Raw genomic sequence first — 21796 nt, 5'->3', positions numbered from 1 at the left:
GATTCTTGTAATCTGTTATTACTTTCCGGTTATCTCTCAGATCTAACCGACTTGTAACCTTACCCCCCAGACTATATAAGGCGGGCAGGGACCCCCTACAAAATCACGGCAAATCATACGATAGCTAATATAAACCAACAGACCACAGGAGTAAGGTATTACGTCATATTGACGGCCTGAACCTATATAACTCGTGTGTCTCTGTTGCCTTCTTGTTCTTGATTACACGTTCCTCTGTCGATTAATCTACCATCGCGGGATACCCCTCGGTGGACTGCCGACGATATTCTGTCGACAGTTGGCGCGCCAGGTAGGGGTGTGCGTGCTGTTTTTTTGTCGAACAAGATGGCTTTTTTCGCATGCTCTTCGTCCCTCCCACAACCCGGCCAGATCTTCACGGTCGGATCCATCACGTGGGTCATCAACGCCGACGAAGTTGGAGAGCTTCTCGAGCCGGTGCAGATCCGTTCTGCGCCGACCACCCTCGCACCTACGACTGCAGATCCAATCTCGGAACCACTTCCGGGGTCGACTTCATCGGCTACTCGCCGCTCGCTTCCTCGCTACCGGAGGAGGCATGTCAACAATGACGATCTGATCGAGTCTATCGATCGGGTTGGCCTGAAACTCGCCGATTGCCTCTCCATTGCTGAGTCGGCTCTGGACACCCTTGTTCAGCACCGACCACCTTCCGATCCTGATCTATCGGTGTTCAGTGCTCGGCAAACTTCGGGGCTCGCCGCCCTGCCCTTCGGGCTCACCAGCGCCGCCGCTACATATCAGGACGCCCTGAGGGGCAAATTTGCCGACCAGGTCGCCGACCAGTTTCCACCAACCGTCAACATGCTGCACGCCAGCCGGGGTCCCGAAACATCCCTCCAAACTATCCTGGAGGAAAATCCAGACTCAGAGTCTCAAGGCTCCACGGAACCCCTCGCCGAGACCTTCACCGAGCAACCCCTTCTCCTACCTTTCCGGGGTGGCGCAATCTTCAACGTCAGCATCGACAGCCCCCTCGGAATGGCGAAACAGATGAGGAACGCGCCGCCCGTGAAAATAGGAACGTCAACCGCGCGCAACGCCGTGATAACGAACGCGCCCTTGCGATGGCCGAGGCCGCTCGTGATAACCAGTTTGACTCACAAGGAAGGCCCCTCCATCGCAACCTCGACGAAGAATTCCTCCACGTTGACGGCCATGACGTCTTCAAAACTTCGAGTGCCAATCTAGCGGTGGCCGCCAACGAACTTGCACACCTCCCGCAGACGCCCGAGCTCGCCAAGGTCGCCGCTATGCTTAAAGCGGCACACTGTCAAGTCAATGAGATCCGAGAGGTTCAGAGACCTTCATGCTCCACAAGCGCGATTCGCCGATCCTAGATCCAATCGCCGCCCCAGTCAAAGCCATTTCGCCGACCAGTCACTACCTCCCTAGGGGGGAGTTGGAGGCCACCACGCCGAGCATCATCACCAGCACGACCAAGAGGTCGAACAGGATGCCCGTGTGCACCTCAGTAACCTTCGGGATGCACGATGGCGTATCGATCAATGTCGCTTCGGGCGCCATGAAGATGAAGTACGACGCCGCCAGGAGTACGAGCAAGAGTACGGTAATCCGGACGCAGCTCTAGAGCCGATCGTCACCGGCAATAACGCTGATATCGGCCCCGACAACCCGGAAGGGCCCCCAGCATTCACCAGGGCGCTCCGAACACTCCAATGGCCCCGTGGTTTCAAAATCATCGGAGTTGAGCCCTATGAAGGAAGGATGAACCCAACTCAGTGGCTGCAAGCTTACGCCACCGCCATCCGTGCCGCCGGAGGAGACACCAACATCATGGCGAATTATCTCCCCGTCATGCTCACGCCAGCCGCCATGAGCTGGTTCACAAGCCTTGCCCTAGACTCGATCAGATCTTGGGAAGAGCTAAAGAAAGTCTTCACCGACAACTACATGGCCACATGCAGGTGACCAGGCAGCAAGCACGATCTCAGCCACATCACCCAAAAGCCGTCCAAACTACTCCGCAGCTACATTAGACGCTTCTCCGAGATGAGGAATTCTATTCCCAACATCATGGAAGCCGAAGTCATCACCGCCTTCGTCCGAGGACTTCATCACCGCGAACTCCGTTCTAAGTTCAACAGAAAGCCACCTACCAGCATCAGCGAGATGATCACAACCGCCAACCAGTACGCCGATGCCGAGGAAGCCGAGGTGCGTTTTAATGAAGATACAGGCACTAATCGCCCGCCTTGCCGCCACGATGACCGCACCGATGACCGACAGCACAACGATCACCACTACGATGACCGCATTTTCCATCGGGACAGCGGACGTGATCGGCCAGATGGATTCAAACCTGGTTAGAATCACCGCTGTCGACCAGACCACTTTGTTGCCAACGTCAATGTGCCGCGCGCCAAGCGTAACTACGATGAGCAATACAAGAAGATCCTCAACGGACCGTGCCCCCTGCACAAGAACGCCAAACACAAGATGAAAGACTGCCTTGGTTTGGCTAAGGAGTTCCAGGAGAAAAAATACAATGATGACAATGGTGGGAACGGAGGACGCCGACCACCTGGGGATAATAATAATGCCTTCCAGGACCATGACAAGGTGGTCGCCACCATCTTCGGGGGTTTCGCCTCCAACGAGAGCAGAAGGGAACAGAAGCTCACCGCCCGACGAGTGCTCACCATCGCTTCAGAGGAAACTACCGCTAACCCCAGCTATCGTCCGTGGTCTGAAGTCCCCATCACCTTCAGCAGGGCCGACCAGTGGGCGGACATACCCTACACAGGGCGTTTTCCCCTCGTCCTTGACACGACTGTCCAGAAGGTGCTCTTCAGAAAAGTCCTTGTCGACGGTGGGAGCGCTTTGAATCTACTCTTCGCCAGGGCCCTAAGGGAGCTCGGCCTCAGGGCAACAGATCTCACGCCCTCGGACTCCTCCTTCTGGGGCGTGGTACCTGGCAGGGCATCCAGACCGCTTGGGGAAATTACCCTACCAGTACAGTTCGGCACGGCAACCAACTACCAAGTGGAGCATATCAACTTCTACGTCGCCGACTTCGACACCGCCTGCCATGCCATACTAGGGCGTCCGGCTCTAGCCAAGTTCATGGCCGTTCCACACTATGCGTATTTGGTGTTGAAGATGCCTTCGCCCATAGGAGTCCTGTCTCTGTGGGCCAACCTCTCCGTTGCCTACGCCTGCGAGACAGAAAGTCTTGCCCCCGCTGAAGCCACCGACCTCTCCATCTAGATGGCTAGCGTGGTCGCCGAAGCCAAGATGGCGTCTACTGACGACATGGAGATTCTAGAGCCTCCTCGTGCCTCCGCCAAGTCCAAGGAAGTCAAGGAGATCGGCCTCGGCCTCGACGACCCTTCCAAGACGGTGAAAATTGGGGCTCACCTTGACCCCAAATAGGAAAGCGCGCTCGTCTCCTTCCTACGTGCCAACACCGATGTGTTTGCTTGGAAACCTGCAGACATGCCGGGGGTACCGCGGGAGAAGATCGAGCACTACTTGAATGTCTCGCCGACTGCTAAACCGATCAAGCAAAAACTTCGCCAATTCGCGCTGGACAAAAAGGAGGCCATTATGGTAGAAATAAAACGGCTCTTAGCTGCCGGATTTATAAAAGAAGTGTATCATCCAGATTGGTTAGCTAATCATGTTCTTGTTAAGAAAAAGAATAAAGAATGGAGAATGTGTGTTGATTATACTGATCTTAACAAACACTGCCCTAAAGACCCCTTCGGCCTGCCTCGGATAGACGAGGTTGTAGACTCCACCGCCGGCTGTGAGTTGCTCTCCTTTCTTGACTGTTACTCCGGCTACCATCAGATCTCCCTCAAGAAAGAAGACCAGGTCAAGAGGTTGTTCATCATGCCTTTCGGTGCATGCTGCTACACCACTATGTCTTTCAGACTAAAGAACGCTAGAGCGACCTACCAAAGGGCTATCTAGACGTGCCTCGACCAACAGATCGGTCGCAACGTTGAAGCCTACATCGACGACGTGGTTGTCAAGACTAAAACCGCCGACAATCTTATCACCGACCTTGAAGAAACTTTCTCCAACCTGAGCAAATACCGATGGAAGCTGAACCCTTCAAAGTGCATCTTTGGAGTTCCATCCGGTATCCTACTGGGCTACATCGTCAGCGCTCGGGGCATCGAACCAAACCTGACAAGGTCTCTGCCATCACCAACATGAAACGACCGACGTGTGTCAAGGATATACAGAAGCTTACAGGCTGCATGGCTGCGTTAAGCCATTTTATCTCGTGCCTCGGTGAAAAAGGGCTACCTTTCTTCAAGCTCCTCAAGGCCTCTGAGCTTTTTTCTTGGTCAGAGGAGGCAGTCACAACTTTCGAGCAGCTCAAGTTGTTTTTAACAAAACCTCCAATCATGACAGCGCCATGACCAGATGAAACTCTGCTGGTTTACATCGCCGCCACTTCTTGCATTGTCAGTACAGCTATTGTCATCGAACGCGAGGAAACTGGACACACCTACAAGGTGCAACGTCCGGTCTATTTCATCAGCGAGGTACTTAATGAGCCCAAAACTCATTATCCTCAGGTGCAAAAGCTATTATATGCAATTTTGATTACCTCACGCAAGCTCTGACATTACTTCGAATACCACAAGATCGTCGTGGTCACCGAGTTCCCTCTAGGGGATATTCTCTGCAATAAAGAGGCCAATGGTCGTATCATCAAGTGGGCCGTTGAGCTCAGCACTTACTCCATTGACTTCAGAAGCAGACCAACCGTTAAGTCATAGGCGCTTGCTGATTTCATCGCTGAGTGGACCGAGATCCAAGAACCCATTACCGCCACTTGCCCCGAGCACTGGGTGATGTACTTCGACGGCGCCCTTAACATCAATGGTGCTGGTGCGGGCATTCTGTTCATCACGCCGACAAAGGATAAACTCCGATATGTTCTTCGCATACATTTTCCGGCCTCCAACAACGCCACGGAATACGAAGCATGTCTCTATGGTCTCCGTATAGCTATCGAGCTCGGCGTCAACGCCTCATGGTATATGGGGATTCCGCGCTGGTTATCAACCAGCTCAATAAAGATTGGTCCTGTTCCAGTGAGAAAATGGACGCATACTGCACCGAAATCAGGAAGCTTGAAGGGAAATTCTACGGTATCGAGTACCACCACGTGGTACGGGATCAAAACCAACCAGCCGACCAGCTATCAAAGATAGGATCTTCTCACGCTGCAGTTCCGCCAGGGGTTTTTGTCCAAGACCTCCTGGCACCATCCATTAAAGAAGAGAAGGAAGTTGTAGAAGTACCCCTTGCCGAGCAGTTGGTACTTGCGGTACCTTCGTCGGTCGCCGATTGGAGGGAACAATTCATCAAATACCTCTCCAGCGATGAAGTACCCGTCGACAAAATCAAAACCAAACGACTAATTCGCCGAAGTAAGCATTACATGCTGGTAGATGGTAGCCTGATGAGGAAAAGTGCTAAGGAAGGGATACTGCAGAAGTGCATCATCCAAGACGATGGCGTGAAGCTGCTTTCCGAAATTCACTCTGGTTCCTGTGGCAATCACGCGGCTTTGAGAACACTGGTCGACAAAGCTTTTCGAGTAGGTTTTACTGGCCCACGGCCATCTCCGATGCAGAAGATCTCGTTCGACGATGTGAGGGTTGTCAGTTTTTTGCCAAGCAAATACATGTACCGGCACAAGAACTGCAGACCATTATAGCTTTCTGGCCATTCACATGCTGGGGACTGGATATGATCGGGCCGTTCAAGCCAGCACCAGGAGGTTTCCGGTATGTGTACGTCGCCATTGATAGGTTCTCCAAGTGGATTGAATACAAACCACTCGTCTCATCTACTGCAAAGAAAATAGTCGAGCTCTTTGAAGACATCATACATAGATTTGGTCTCCCGAACAGCATCATCACTGACCTCAAGACCACTTTTACCGGCGATCATTTTTGGGACTTCTGCGAAGACTGGTGCATCTCTGTTAAATACGTTTCCATTGTTCATCCTAGAGCTAATGGCCAGGTCAAGCGGGCTAATGGTATGATCCTTGATGCCCTCAAAAAAGGCTCTATCAGAAAGAAGAAAAGCATCTGGGCAGATGGCTCAAAGAACTACCAGCTGTGGTCTGGGAACTGTGCACTCAAGCTAGTCGTAGTACCGGCGTATCTCCATTTTTTATGGTCTATGACTCAGAGGCCATACTCCCAGCGGATATTGCTTTCCGAGCGCCTAGAGTAGAAAGTTATGATGAAGAGCAAGCTTTAGCTGTTCGGATAGAAGACGTTGATCGGGCTGAGGAAGAACGTCTGATCACTTGTGTTCGCACAGCCAAGTACCTCGAAGGTCTGCGAAGGTATTACAACCGCAACATCAAAGGTCGTTCTTTCGTGATCGGCGACCTCGTCTTACGTAGGAAACAAAAAACCGAAGGGCTTCACAAGCTGTCTTCCCCCCTGGGAGGGCCCTTACATCGTCAATGGTGTTACTCGACTAGGGTCTTATCGCTTATGTGACTTAGATGGAGTCGATGTTCCTAACTCCTGGCACATAGAGCACCTTATACGTTTCTATCCCAGAAACAACACAGATATATATTCTTTACTTTCATATTTATAAAGTTCTGGTCTCCATAATTTTTTCTCTATTTTTTCCTCCATTATAAGTTTCACTTACCGTTATCGGGCTATACGCCACTCCATGACGATTTCCCATACGCTCGCCAAGCACGCCAAAATCGCCAAACATGATTTCTCCAAAAATCGCCGAACACGTTAACTCCAAAAATCGCCAAACACGATTTCTCCAAAAATCGCTGAACACGATTTCTCCAAATCACCGAACACGTTAACTCCAAAAATCGCCAAACACGATTTCTCCAAATCGCTGAACACGTTAACTCCAAATTGCCGAACACGATTTCTCCAAATCGCCGAACACGATTTCTCCAAAAATCGCCTACTATGTTTTCTCTGGATCACATAGGTTTTCCTCCTAAAAACGACGATGATTTTGCGTTCCAAATTTCATAACATAGCTCGCCGATCGTCGAGCAGCACACGTCTTTCTTTTCTATTTTCTATGGAGAAGACCCAGTCTCCGATTACTTCCTACACGTGCTTAGGGGCTCCGCGCTCTGTGTTACAGTTGGTCGGCTGCGGTTCCTTGGTCATGCCTGTTCATCCTACACGTGTCAGGGTCTCTGCGCTCGACGTTATGGACTATGGGCTAGTCAAGGCCTAAATTTTAGGCATGAACTAACTGCTCGAACGTCACTTTAACTATTTTTCTCGCCAAGTTACTCAAATTGGCCGCTGGGTAGCATGTGTTTTGCTGTGATAATTATAGAGGACACCAAGGCTCTAATATCCCACCACATGTGCTATGGGCTCCGTGCTCTGCGTGTTGGGCGGTAGGCTACGGTCCTATGATAACGCTTGTTTTTCCAACATGCGCACGGGCTCCGTGCTCTGCGTTACGGATTACGGGCTAGCTAAAGCATCAGGTTTAGTGCAAACTAACTGATCGAACACTGCTTATATTATGCATAATTGCATCGGGTTGTTAATACAAATGATTCTTCATCGCCAAATAAAGTAAGTGGTACAGGCGATAATATCCGAGCAGTTTGTTAAGCTTCGCCAACAGCTTCTATTTCGCCAAACAGGTCTATATCGCCGACAAGCATTTTTGCTGCATCTTCAACATCATCCTCCAGCTACTGGGTTTGCGCGTCGCTCAGCCCATCGGCGAACCCACCACCTATCAATTGGATGTCGATAGATGGATAGTGGGACCGAACCACTACAAGGGCATGAGTAGCGGCGGTCAAAACGGCGTCGCGGTTGAAGTTTTTGAAATTCTCCCACGCTGCCTTGCATCTCTGAATGATGGTGTCTGGCCCTTGCTGCCTCTGTCAGGACGGGGTGTCGGTTCAATGTCGACGCAGTCGAGTACTGGTTTTATTGCAGCGGTTATAGTGTTGAAGTTGTCTTTCTGGACTTTGGCTTCCTGCACTAGCACATCGAACTGTGCCTTGGTTTTATGGCGATAATCTACAAGAATTACAATGGTTCATCATGCCAGAAAAGTACTACAATATTACTTCTGATCAGGGGGTATCTACCTTTCAGTTCTTTGGCCAGTTTATCTGCTCACTTCGACTCTTTCGCTTTCTCTTGTTGGATTTGCTCGATGGTTTGGCGAAGCTGGCTGAGTTCTGCATCTTGCTCTACAAGCACAACAGTTATCGAAAAAACGGATGGCCAACTATTGCAAAGTTCATTATGTGATAAAGTATACCGGATTTCTGCTTGGATACATCCTCGAACTGCTGGCACTTCCGACCGAGCTGCTCGGATTTACTTTTGAGTTCTCTGTTTTTCTTGCCCAATTGCTCAGACATATTTTTTAGCTCTTCGGATGCAATCGCCAGTTGCTTGGATTTCTTCTTCAACTACTCGGATGCAGCCATTAGTTGTTCGGACATAACCCCCTTCTAATGTTCAAGGTCCCGTGAGTTAGACTCTGTAAGGTCCCGCTCGAGCTGGGCCCTCTTAATACTCTTTTCCGAAAGATTTAACGCCTCCCGGAGTTTCTTGTTTTCCTCGGCAAGGGGCTCCATCCTCTTCATCAGTTGGTGCCGTTGCTCGGCTGTTCGAGCTATCCCCTGTGGATGAACAATGCTAGAGATAAACCTTGGTCTCCAATAACATATATCAGTGTTTCAGGTGCGGTACTCACCTCGATTTGAGTCATAACTCCAGCAACGGCAGATTTCAACCTCTTTATTTCCCTAGTGGTGTTTTCTTCCTCGACAACTACTACCTCTTCCCCGTGTTTTCGGAGAATCTGGACGGACTGGGGTTTAGGTGCGGCACGCTCGATCTCCACAACCTCGTCCTCCTCCACCATCGCTTGAGGCACCATTGAGGGACTCCGTGGTTGAACAACTGCTCCGACCACTCCTGGCATCGTTGTGGGTGGTGAAGGTTGCTCCTCGGTCGTTGACGGAGTTGCATCCTTAGCCTTCGGCGCATCAACAACAGCTACAGTTTCTGTTCCCAAAGTATCAACTTTTTTGGTCGTAGCCTCGGTCGCGGTCGCCGACGCGCCTGTCGTGTGCGCCAATGATTCACCGTCGCCAGGACCGCTGGCAGCGGCAGCTGGCCCGTCCTCTGTTTGTCGAGCACTCGAGGACTCCCAGTCGGGAGCAATTGGCATTTTTTCTATTGAGGTTATGGGCCTCGGTGTTGCCCTGCGTAATATCGGCTTGTCAGTAACCAAGAGAAATCAAGGAACAATATTATTACTCCAAGGCAAATATACTTACGGTTTGGTCTTCCGATTAAATTTCTTGAACCGGCGATGCCTGCCTAATCCCCCAGGCGCTGCTGCTTGGTCTGCCTGATGGGAGGATTCCTGCTCCTCTACAGTAGGCTGTCGCTCTACTGGGTGCCTCGGGGCCCCCTCTGTGTGCTGCTCTATGGTTATCCCCTCTTGTTGCTCGGGGACTTTGGTCGTCTACACCGCCGGGACTTCTGTCGTTGCCCGCACATAACTTTTCCTTGCTTGCTGCTCGGGAACTTCAGCATCCGACGATGGCTCCTTTGTGCTCGGCGGATGCGCTGACTGGTCCTCGTCATCGTCCGACCACTCCAGCACAGCGGTTCTTCGTGGTCGAGCGGTTAAGTCTTCACCAAGCGAGATGCCGCCCGATTTGTGTGCAATATAGCTTGCGGTTTTTCTCCTTTTTTGGACCGGCTCATCTACTGCCGGTCTTTTCCCATGGATCTTCTTCGATACTGGGGATGGACTATCCGATGAGGTGCTTGACTCCTCCTCTTCGGGCTATAGCGGCCGCCGAATGTCTACTCCTTTCGGCCAATCGGCTCTCGGCACGCTTGAAAAGTATATTGCCCTATCCCGCGAATGGATCTTTACATAAGTAAGTCAGTCCTTTGCTCGGCAATTGATGCCTGATTAATGCAAAGTGAAAGGGTTACCTAAGGAGGTGGATTGGTGTAGTTGAAAGCCTTCATTCCTTTTGGCCAGCTGAATGAGACATTAGAAGTAAATAGGTCCATGGCACGATCTATTACTTCTTTCTTTGTTAGACGGTCTGTGTTTTCCTGGGTACCATCGTTGTCACCTTTATAGTCGAACGTCGGGTGGGCCCTCTCTTTGTAGGGCTGGATGCACCGCACTGTGAAGCTAGCTGCAACCAGTTCACCCCTAAGCTCCACGCCCTTAATCAAGTCCAAAAGTTCCATTACTTGCTCCATGTTAGCATTGTTGGGTCTCTCCGACCAGTTACTATGGTTAACCGGGATGTGGTGGACGTCGCATTGAATCATTGGGTGACTTTGTTTGATATAGAACCATCTGGCATTCCAACCTTTCAGGGAGGTATTTAGCGGTATGTTGATGTATTCGCTGGCCATCCCATCCCTGAGCTATAGGTACACGCCGCCGACCACCTTGGAACCGCTGCCCCCCTTCTTCTTCAGATAGAACAGGTGCCTGAAGAGGTTGAAGTGTGGAAGAACACCGAGAAACGCCTCATAGAAATGGATAAAGATCGACACGTGCAGTATGGTGTTGGGGTGCAGATTACAGAGGCTAATCGCCCAAAACTCCATAAGATCCCTCTGAAAGGATCTAGGATGTCACCTAGAGGGGGGGTGAATAGGCGTTTCTGAAAAATCAACACCTTTAAAAGCGGAAACGATTAGTAATAGGAGTTTCCAAAATGGAAACTCCAAATCAGAGTAATACAATCCCTCACAAGTTAGCCACAAAGTGTATAAAAGATACTAGATAAACTTAGGGAGCCAAACAGCGGCAACCAAAGAGTTGAATCAAAATGCACTAGTCAGTTAATGTTGAAAGTCCCGACAGTTTGGGTCAGAACTTCCAATGTGTCAGAAGTCCCGACGTTTGGGTCAGAACTTCCGACGTGTCAGAAGTCCCGACAGTTTGGGTCAGAACTTCCAACGCAAACTGTCAGCACTTCCGACCCCTACTAGAAATGAACTACAAGTGCTAAAATGAACTTTGTGATGCCGATAACTTACAAACCCACTTCCTAGTGGTAAGGTAAGGTGTTGGGTCACTCTCTTGACGTTGATAAGCCACCACTCCGTAGATCGAGGCCCAAACCCTAAGAAATAGTCAAAGTGTTTTTCTCACTCAATCCACTCTCCAATCACTCAAACCCTTTAGGAATTGAAGTTGGAGGCAAAGGAGAGAAGAGTGGCGAGCCTAGAATGCTTGGGGGCTGTTTTGGCCGAGTGTTCGTTGCAATGAAATGAGTGGGCAACGGTTAGAAATGAGGAGAGGGGTATATATACTCCAAGGCAAAATCTAACCGTTCAGATCTACGTCGGGAGTTCCGACACAGATCTCAGGACTTCCGACGTATGAAGAAAACACTGTTCATGTGAGGTCAAAGTCCACTCGAGACAGCCAACGTCGGGACTTCCGACGAACATTGGGACTTTCGACGGTCGGAACTTCCAACGAACGTCGGGACTTCCGATGTGCACAGTCAGCAGGTCAGTAGAACCATCGATGCCGGGACTCCCGGCTTGGGTCGGGACTTCCGACTGTCGGGAGTTCCGACTCACGTCGGGACTTCCGACGTCCACAGTCATCGCACAGGCAGTGACTGGGAGTCAGCACTTCCGGCAAGAGTCATGACTTCCGACTGTCGGGAGTTCCGGCTTACGTCAGGACTTCCGACACCGACAGTCACAGAAAATTATTCTTTGTGCTCGTGAAGTGCTAGAGTGTCTCTCTTTTGATTTAATTATTATGCTTGAGCACTCTATCTTCCTCAGACCACCTAAACTTGTATCCCTCTTAATAGTACGGCATACCTATTAACTCAAGATCAAAAGAAAAATGAAATTAAACCTTTTGAGTTGATCTTCTTTAAATTGATGCCGTGTCTTTCAATCTTCATCAAGAGAGGGTGCCAACATGTCAATATTGATCTTTTCACTTGAGCATAGCCATCTTGAGCATGTGACTTGATTCCATTCATCAAATATGAATAACTCCAAATGCATCAAGTCACTTTAATCAACTTGTCCAATATAGATTTGATCCTTCACATCAATATGACCATCTTAGCTTAATTAGTACCTCAACTAAATGCAAGTACTTTCTTCTTCACCCTAGCTAGGTTCTTCGGCCGCCAAGCCGTCGCTTGCCCTTCACCCTTGCTTAGTACCTCGAAGCCTTTCCTTGCTATCTTCACCATCTCAAGCCATTAAGTCACATCTTGTGTTGAATCATCCATTCATATGTATTGTTATCTTTTTCATTTCAATTTAGCAAGCTTCAAATATGAGACCAATCCATATGCAATCCCTTATGTCTCATTAATTAATTCTTACAAGCTTGCTTTCACATAGAACATGGAAATCCCACAATAAATAAGCCTTTGCATGAATTCTATTTGCATTGTTGTCTTGTGCTTGAACTAGATTGTTTACACAATAACACATCATTTTGGCTTTCATTAAGTACCTGTGAGATAACCTATTACCTATCCACACTTAGCAAACAGGTTAGTTCTTTAATCACGTTGTCATTCAATCATCCAAAACTCACTAAAGGGCTAGATGCACTTTCAATCTCCCCCTTTTTGGTGATTGATGACAATTTGATTAAAGCTTACAAAATGATATAAACATTTAAACTTTTGGGTTCAATAATTTATGAGAGGCTCCCCCTTAATATGTGCTTATGATTAGAATTCACAAAATGACCTCAAATGTCAATTGCACATACTAAAACATATAGGAGACTCCCCCTAAATCATTGCATCCGTGGGGTGCATGTGTGTGACAAAGTTAAACCGTGATGCATATGACAAGATATATCACACAAGAATAAATATAAAGGCATCACATCAAATATTTTCATTCTAGCATGCATAGTCCTTATGAAAATAAATATAACACATGTAATTCACACATAGCACTCATTACACATTTTCTCAAGTCCAGAAACCACCGATATATAAAAAAGATCATATCTCAAGAGATACATAGATAAAGCATAAGTGAGTCTCATCTCTCACATGATACAATCTATCTCAAATCCAAGATACATCAATGAAGCTCAAAAACAAGAAACGACAGCCTGCAGTACATATCTTCAGGTACAAAGATAAGCAAATGAGACTATCCTGAAGCTTTAATCAGTCTCTCTCCCCCTTTGTCATCTATCACCACAAAGGTCCAACAATGACATACTAAGGACAAAGGGGCTACAAGCTATCATACAAAGCACAAAGAATGCTTAAGGTTCAAACTTTGTACTAATCTCTCCCTTTGTATTAAACTCTCCCCCTTTGTCATCTTAAAGAGGTTGTACTTGTCACTTGTTTGCAATTCAAAATAGATCAAATACATGGGTTTACTAGCTCATGAACAAACTCATACACTAACCACTAGATTATATAATCATTCAAGCAATAGTGGTAGTCTATGAATCTAAAAATTTTCATTTGTAATGCATGATCCTATAAGCATGTACTATATGCACTAACCGCATACTAGTAAGGGATGAAAAATGATCATGCACAATACAATGATACCTTTGCTATATTGGAGAGGAAGATAGTCATATAGATTTCAATTCATTTCTCTAATAGCACCATGAAGTCCAATTATAAGCTTAGTGAAGACCAATAGATGCCAATTCTTTGAATTCCTATTCTTCACCCATATGAATTGAGAATCACTAATGATCAAGTGCACTCTTCTTGTTGTGGTTAGCTTGCTTCTTCTTTGATCATTGCTTGCTTGAGAGAACTAAAAGATGCACCACTTGTAATACCACTTGAAATTTCATGATATCACTTGCAATTTCATGACTTGTTCTCTTTTGAGTGTTGCTTGCTTTCTAGACCAATCTCTTGATTTTCTTCAACCAAGTACCTCAAATGTCTCTTTAGATTACCACTTCAATTTTAGCCATCCAATCCTAGAGCGAAGTGACCTCTGTCCAAAGAATCATCCTTGATACTCACTTGAAATAACTTGAAAGGAAACCACTTGATCCACTTGAAAGATTTTGTTTGATTGATCCATATTGTTGGACTTAATTTGATGAATAACTTTGAATCCTTCTTTAAGTCCTTTTCTTTCTACTTGTTTAAGTTCTTTTGTTTCTATCAAAAGATCTCCAATTATCACTAGAACTTAAACTTCATCTTCATCTTGATCTTGGTCTTGATCTCTAGCTTAAGTACCAAATGTGTACCAGATACACTCTTCAAACAAATTGTCTTGTACTCATTATTTGTCATGCTTCTATCTCAAACCAAAACCAAAACATAGGTACCTCAATCACTTATAGATATGATTCTAATTTGAGGACCTTTGAATCTAAGTGACTTTTGATCAATCCAATAATTGTCACTTTCCTGGCAGATTCTGTACTCTTCAAAGAATAAATCATATCTCCCAAAGTACACATCCAAAAACCACGAAATTTGGTGAAGATGTGACACACTAAGTCTTCTAGTAGCTGTAGAAATTTGAGCTTCTTTTGACTTCCATATTGCTACCAGATTTTACATCTTTCCACACTGCTACATGCTAAAAACTGCTGCACTATAGCTGACAAGATCTACTCCAAATCCGAAGTATCACTTATCCAAATCTCATGAAATTTGCACAGCAACTAATACCATAAGTGTAGAGCATGCAGACCAAATTTCAAGCCAATACAAATAAATTTGGTTACTCAAACATGTCTATGATCACTGCTACCTCAGATTTTCAATATTGGACAGATTTTAATAATTGAGCTATTTTTCTTCAAATTGAACCAAACTTGAAATCAACTTGTTTGGATACTCTCACAAGACATATGTCCATTCAAACCACTTACTAGAAGAAATCTTATGAACATATCCAATCAAACCAACTTCAAACTTGATTACTTAAGCATTTAATCCATTCAAACATCTCATAGCAAGCAACATATGCATATATATCCAATTCAATTAACTCATATGCACCCAAATAAACTTTGATCAACAAGAGATATACCTTGATAGCTTATGATCATCTTTGCAAGCTTCAACTCCACTTATTTGCCGGCATTCAAATATATCAATAAATTCCCACAACTTGAATATGACACTTGTATGTTGATAGCATATGGACTTCACTCAATTTTGACTTGGCATTGGGATAGAATTGCACTAGGTTTTAATACTTGACTCAACATAAGATGAACAATAATAATTTCATTGAATCAAGTCTCCAATGCCATGGTACCTACAAACGATCATCCACTTTTCGATGGTACCCAAACTAGTTTGGGTCCTCTCATGTTAGACGCAACATACTTAGGCATAGCCTTAGTATGAATAGCAGAATTTTTGCAACACTAACCAATAAGGTACAATAACAAACCTTCATAGGCATAATATTTGCATCAATTGAAATAGGCTTAGGATTCTCACTTAGGGGACATGAATTAGCCAAGAATTGATTTTCTCTTTTTCGAATATTTGGCAAAATTATGATTTTCAAAAACTTGAGAGAGATTTTAGACGGACATAGGGATTTTTATGGACTTGAGAGAACCATGTCACATGTGATTAGGCAAATAATCAACCAAGGGTAGCAATAATCACAATATGACATGACTAGGTCACAAAGACCCAAAAACCACATGATTTTCAAAAACCACACCACCTACACATGCTAGTTAGGGATTTTGAAAAACATCTATCCTATATCACACAAATGCACACACTAGCATATAAAGGGCCTTAGATGCACTTACAATGCATGTATGTAAATACATACCTTTGCCTTGAGCCCATAATATCACCACTGAGATAATACATGGCATGACAACATCATGTTGACCTCACTTGTCAAATAATCATACCATATATAAAATCAATTTTCATCCAAAGGACTACAAATAATACTAGATAGATTTGTTAGTCCACAATATCACCACTGAGATAATACATGGCATTATAACATCATGTTGACCTCACTTGTCAAATAATCATACCATATATGAAATCAATTTTCATCTAAAGGACTACAAGTAATGCTATATAAATTTGTTAGTCCACAATGGTGCAAAATAGAAACTGAGCTCCTCCTAAATAAGTACCACAAGTAATTTGAATGACTTTCAACAAGCACTTTATTCTTTTAAGAATTTAGGAGTTAATTTTCTATTTTGACCAACACAAAGTAATTTGCCATATTTAAATTTCGTTGAGACATACTCACAACCCACTTATGTTTGATAGATCACAAGCTTCTGAGCAAATTAAGGATATATGAAATCATATGGATCAAACCTCAATTGCATCCCAATTAGTGCTCTGGTTCTTGCCATACCAGACACGTCCGGTAGATATACCGGACACGTCCGGCATGTGAAGAACATAAACACTTTTCCTTTCTGCCCTGGCCATACCAGACATGTCTGGTAGGCGCAGGACAGAAACAATTGAAGCGCTGCTTGTGATTCTTCGTTTTAGCTCTAGTACTTCTTGTATGCCTGCATCTGAACAAATGCATTGCTCTACTAGAGAGCCATTAAAAGCATCACATGGCAAATATGATAATGGTTAAATAAAACTAATTAGTCACTTCCAATTATTTCACAAATATGCTTATTTGTGAGCCATTGAGCACTAAACACAAAGTGGCTATCCTATAAGGTCTTTAGGTACTTGTTACCAATGGTAGAGATGAAGTAAATGATATGGTCATTGATTTATCTTCAGGTCAACCATATATGAGATTATGATAAGAATTGATTGATAGATTGAGTGAATATTTTCAATTTACTTGCTCAACCATCCCGAAGCTTTCATCTCACCACCAAGTACCTACATTATCAACCTAAGCACATTTTGGTACCCAACTCTTGTTGGGTCCTTTTGGGTTAGTCAACAAGTGCTTAGGCACCCAAATGGCCTTAGTACTAGTTTGTGGTGAACACATCACCTTGCTAGTGCTAACTCCTTTTGTGGTCTTCCTAAGCATATTATTATAAACAAATGTGTTCGGCTTAGGGATGTTACCGTTTGGGCAATCATAGCTTAGATGCCCCTTTCTTTTATAAGCATAGCATATGCGACCTTTGTTTGCTTTATGCTTGTTTTGCTTGTATGGATATCTATCAACCTTGTGGCCCATCTCATTGCATCCATAGCATCTTCTTGTTGCAACTTGGGCTACCTTTCTTGACTCTTGATATATTGGGCATTTCTTAGTAGGATGCCCCAATTTCTTGCTCATGAGACAAGCGCTTTGTCCATCACTCTTCACTTGCTTGGCCTCCTTGATTGAAGCCTTTTGAGTGGCGGCTTCAACCTTATCGGCCCAATTCTTATGTGGACACGTAGCCCACTCATGTCCATACAATCCACAACCATAGCACATACTTTTTTCATGTTTCTTGCTCTTGGTTGTGTTGGCCTTGCTTGAAATGTGATTCCTTTGTTGGGTTTTGAAGGAAGCAAGGTTTGAACCCTTCTCAAGCTTCTTCACCATGTTATCACGGTTATCTTGAGAAGGTTGTGCTTTCTCCTTACCCTTCAATCGAATCACATCTTTCTTTAATCTTTTCACCTCTTCTTTGAGCTCTATGTTTTCTATAAATTTTTGCTCAATCGAAGATTGGCTTGCTTGAGAAGCACACTCATTAGCACAAGAAATATTCAATTGAGATTGTGTACAAGTGAGTGTGTGAGTAGGAGGTTGAGATGATTTTACCGTTGTAATCACAACCTCATGAGCCACCTCAAGCATGATGCTTGATTCTACTAATTCTTCATGAGAGCACTTGAGATGAACATAGTTTGCTTGTAGCACATTATATTTGCTTGAGTTCATCTAATTTTGCCTTGAGCTCAAAGTTTTCCTTCTCTAGTTGTGAAACACTAGAAGAGGAGTTAGTAACTAAAGCATGCTCAATTGATAATTTTTCATACCTCTCATTTATGGCCTTTAGCTCTTGCAATTTGGAGATGAGAAACTTTTCTTGATTTTGAAGTGATTGCTCTTGTTTCTCATTCTCTTCCTCTAGCTCATCATTCTTCTCAACTAGCTTCATGAGAATGAGCTTGTCTTTGTTGCTTAGATGATCAAGAGTGTAGCTATCTTCAATTTCAATATCACTCTCTTCTTGATCATCTACTCGTGCTATCTCCTTGGCTTGATCTTTCTTGCTAGCCTTCTTCTTGCTTTTCCTGGCCATGAGACATAAGTGATGAGTATCATGAGATACTGAGGTTGACTCATCACTTGGCCGCCACCGGGCTTGAGCCTCATCATCATAGACTGCCTGCTGTCCGGCTGCCTCAGCCATACCGAACACGTCTGGTAGGGATACCGGACACGTCCGGCATGTGCTTGCAGACAGCGCAGTCACCTCGGCTTGCACCTCTTGCTCCGGCTCGGCGCTCTTGAGATCTTGTGAGGCTTCTTCGCTGCATGAAGACATAATGGACATATTTTCCATTGACTCGACCTCAAGTGCATCATCGCATTTGGATTTTCCATATAACTCAATGAGTTTGGTCTAAATGAGATGAGCACTCTCCGAAGGTGGTTGTCCATTGAATATTGCCTCATCTTGAACCTCTGCACTCAATGTACTCAAAATGATATTAATAGCTTGAGCATTTAGTTGCACGCATATCTCTTCCTCTTTTGATAAATTCTTATAGTTGCTCCAATCAACTATAGGAAGAGGTATGCTTGCAAATACAATATGCTCAACAAGAGGACTAATATCTCTAAAAGCATTGAGTACATGAATTGACCAAGATAGAAAGTTTGAACCATCATTTTGGAGAAGCATCGGCTCCAACTCGATAGGCGTCGACATCCTTTTCTCACGGCGGTGAAGCTTTAGGTGAGAACCTCGCTCTGATACCAATTGAAAGGATCTAGGATGTCGCCTAAAGGGGGGGTGAATAGGCATTTCTGAAAAATCAACACCTTTAAAAGCGGAAACGATTGGTAATAGGAGTTTCCAAAATGGAAACTCCAAACCAGAGTAATACAACCCCTCACAAGTTAGCCACAAAGTGTATAAAAGATACTAGATAAACTTAGGGAGCCAAACAGCGGCAACCAAAGAGTTGAATCAAAATGCACTAGTCAGTTAATGTCGGAAGTCCCGACAGTTTGGGTCAGAACTTCCAACGTGTCAGAAGTCCCGACGTTTGGGTCAGAACTTCCGACGTGTCAGAAGTCCCAACAGTTTGGGTCAGAACTTCCAACGCAAACTGTCAGCACTTCCGACCCCTACTAGAAATGAACTACAAGTGCTAAAATGAACTTTGTGATGCCGATAACTTACAAACCCACTTCCTAGTGGTAAGGTAAGGTGTTGGGTCACTCTCTTGATGTTGATAAGCCACCACTCCGTAGATCGAGGCCCAAACCCTAAGAAATAGTCAAAGTGTTTTTCTCACTCAATCCACTCTCCAATCACTCAAACCCTTTAGGAATTGAAGTTGGAGGCAAAGGAGAGAAGAGTGGCGAGCCTAGAATGCTTGGGGGCTGTTTCGGCCGAGTGTTTGTTGCAATGAAATGAGTGGGCAACGGTTAGAAATGAGGAGAGGGGTATATATACTCCAAGGCAAAATCTAACCGTTCAGATCTACGTCGGGAGTTCCGACGCAGATCTCAGGACTTCCGACGTATGAAGAAAACACTGTTCATGTGAGGTCAAAGTCCACTCGAGATAGCCAACGTCGGGACTTCCGACGAACGTCGGGACTTCCGACGGTCGGAACTTCCGACGAACGTCGGGACTTCCGATGTGCACAGTCAGCAGGTCAGTAGAACCATCGATGCCGGGACTCCCGGCTTGGGTCAGGACTTCCGACTGTCGGGAGTTCCGACTCACGTCGGGACTTCCGACGTCCACAGTCATCGCACAGGCAGTGACTGGGAGTCAGCACTTCCGGCAAGAGTCATGACTTCCGACTGTCGGGAGTTCCGGCTTACGTCGGGACTTCCGACACCGACAGTCACAGAAAATTATTCTTTGTGCTCGTGAAGTGCTAGAGTGTCTCTCTTTTGATTTAATTATTATGCTTGAGCACTCTATCTTCCTCAGACCACCTAAACTTGTATCCCTCTTAATAGTATGGCATACCTATTAACTCAAGATCAAAAGAAAAATGAAATTAAACCTTTTGAGTTGATCTTCTTTAAATTGATGCCGTGTCTTTCAATCTTCATCAAGAGAGGGTGCCAACATGTCAATATTGATCTTTTCACTTGAGCATAGCCATCTTGAGCATGTGACTTGATTCCATTCATCAAATATGAATAACTCCAAATGCATCAAGTCACTTTAATCAACTTGTCCAATATAGATTTGATCCTTCACATCAATATGACCATCTTAGCTTGATTAGTACCTCAACTAAATGCAAGTACTTTCTTCTTCACCCTAGCTAGGTTCTTCGGCCGCCAAGCCGTCGCTTGCCCTTCACCCTTGCTTAGTACCTCGAAGCCTTTCCTTGCTATCTTCACCATCTCAAGCCATTAAGTCACATCTTGTGTTGAATCATCCATTCATATGTATTGTTATCTTTTTCATTTCAATTTAGCAAGCTTCAAATATGAGACCAATCCATATGCAATCCCTTATGTCTCATTAATTAATTCTTACAAGCTTGCTTTCACATAGAACATGGAAATCCCACAATAAATAAGCCTTTGCATGAATTCTATTTGCATTGTTGTCTTGTGCTTGAACTAGATTGTTTACACAATAACACATCATTTTGGCTTTCATTAAGTACCTGTGAGATAACCTATTACCTATCCACACTTAGCAAACAGGTTAGTTCTTTAATCACGTTGTCATTCAATCATCCAAAACTCACTAAAGGGCTAGATGCACTTTCACCCTCAGAAAGGGGTGGACAGGAAACCCTAATCCTCGCTAGAAATAATCTTCAAATACTACAGCCTCATCAGTATGAGGTGTTGGGAAGGGCTCACCACTAGCCGGCCGCCATCCGGCAGTGAGGTGGTCTGGGAGAATGCCCGCCGCCACCATCCTGTTGAGATCCGCCGCCCCCGTCTTCGACGGCACCCACTCCTCATCGCGGCTGGCTCCAGTGGCCGCCTTCCTCGGCTTTGCGGCTCCTTTTTTCGGTGCCATTCTCTCCAGATTGGTCCTAGATTGGAGGCGAGTGCTCGCGTTGGTGCGGAATGTGGAACGACGGGATTGCGAAGGAAGGAAGTAGGGTAGATTGACAGAGGTAGGAGGCGATGTATGTGGCGGCGCGGTTATAAAGCACTTTCCCCACCTTTCCTTGCATCTGAGGGTTTTTGGGAAACCGTTCCCGCGATCAACGCTACTTCGACTCCTCCAACGTGGTTTAATGGGCCGCAACTTGGGCTATCACGTAACAGTAGCCCACGTCGCTCATTTATCGCCGCCAAATATTCACTGATTTCTCCGCAATTTAATGAGGCTCAGTACCCGATACTGCACGACCATTACTCAAAATTTTTCTCCACGGTTTGATTTATCCGATATCTTCGCCTAAAACACGGGGACTGGCTACTTGCTCGGTTGGTTTACTATTTTCTGAGTCTGGCACCACGTGACTATGTCATCTACTGTCAGGCTCGGGGACTAAGTGGGCACACTTCACCTTGCGGTGAATGTGTTTGTTTTTCATCTCGAGGCTACGCTCGGGGACTGGCTACCTGCTCGGCTG

General features: G+C 45.6%; 1 pseudogene; it reads left to right on the top strand.

Annotated features, from left to right (window-relative positions):
* The window catches only part of LOC136503941 (nuclear pore complex protein NUP214-like), a 59354-nt pseudogene that overhangs the window by 2116 nt on the left and 35442 nt on the right, over window positions 1-21796 (top strand).

Source organism: Miscanthus floridulus, chromosome 1, assembly GCF_019320115.1.
Source record: "Miscanthus floridulus cultivar M001 chromosome 1, ASM1932011v1, whole genome shotgun sequence".
Classification (NCBI taxonomy): Eukaryota; Viridiplantae; Streptophyta; class Magnoliopsida; order Poales; family Poaceae; genus Miscanthus; species Miscanthus floridulus.
Note: the sequence above shows the minus strand (reverse complement) of the source record. Positions and strands in the feature narration are given on the sequence as shown.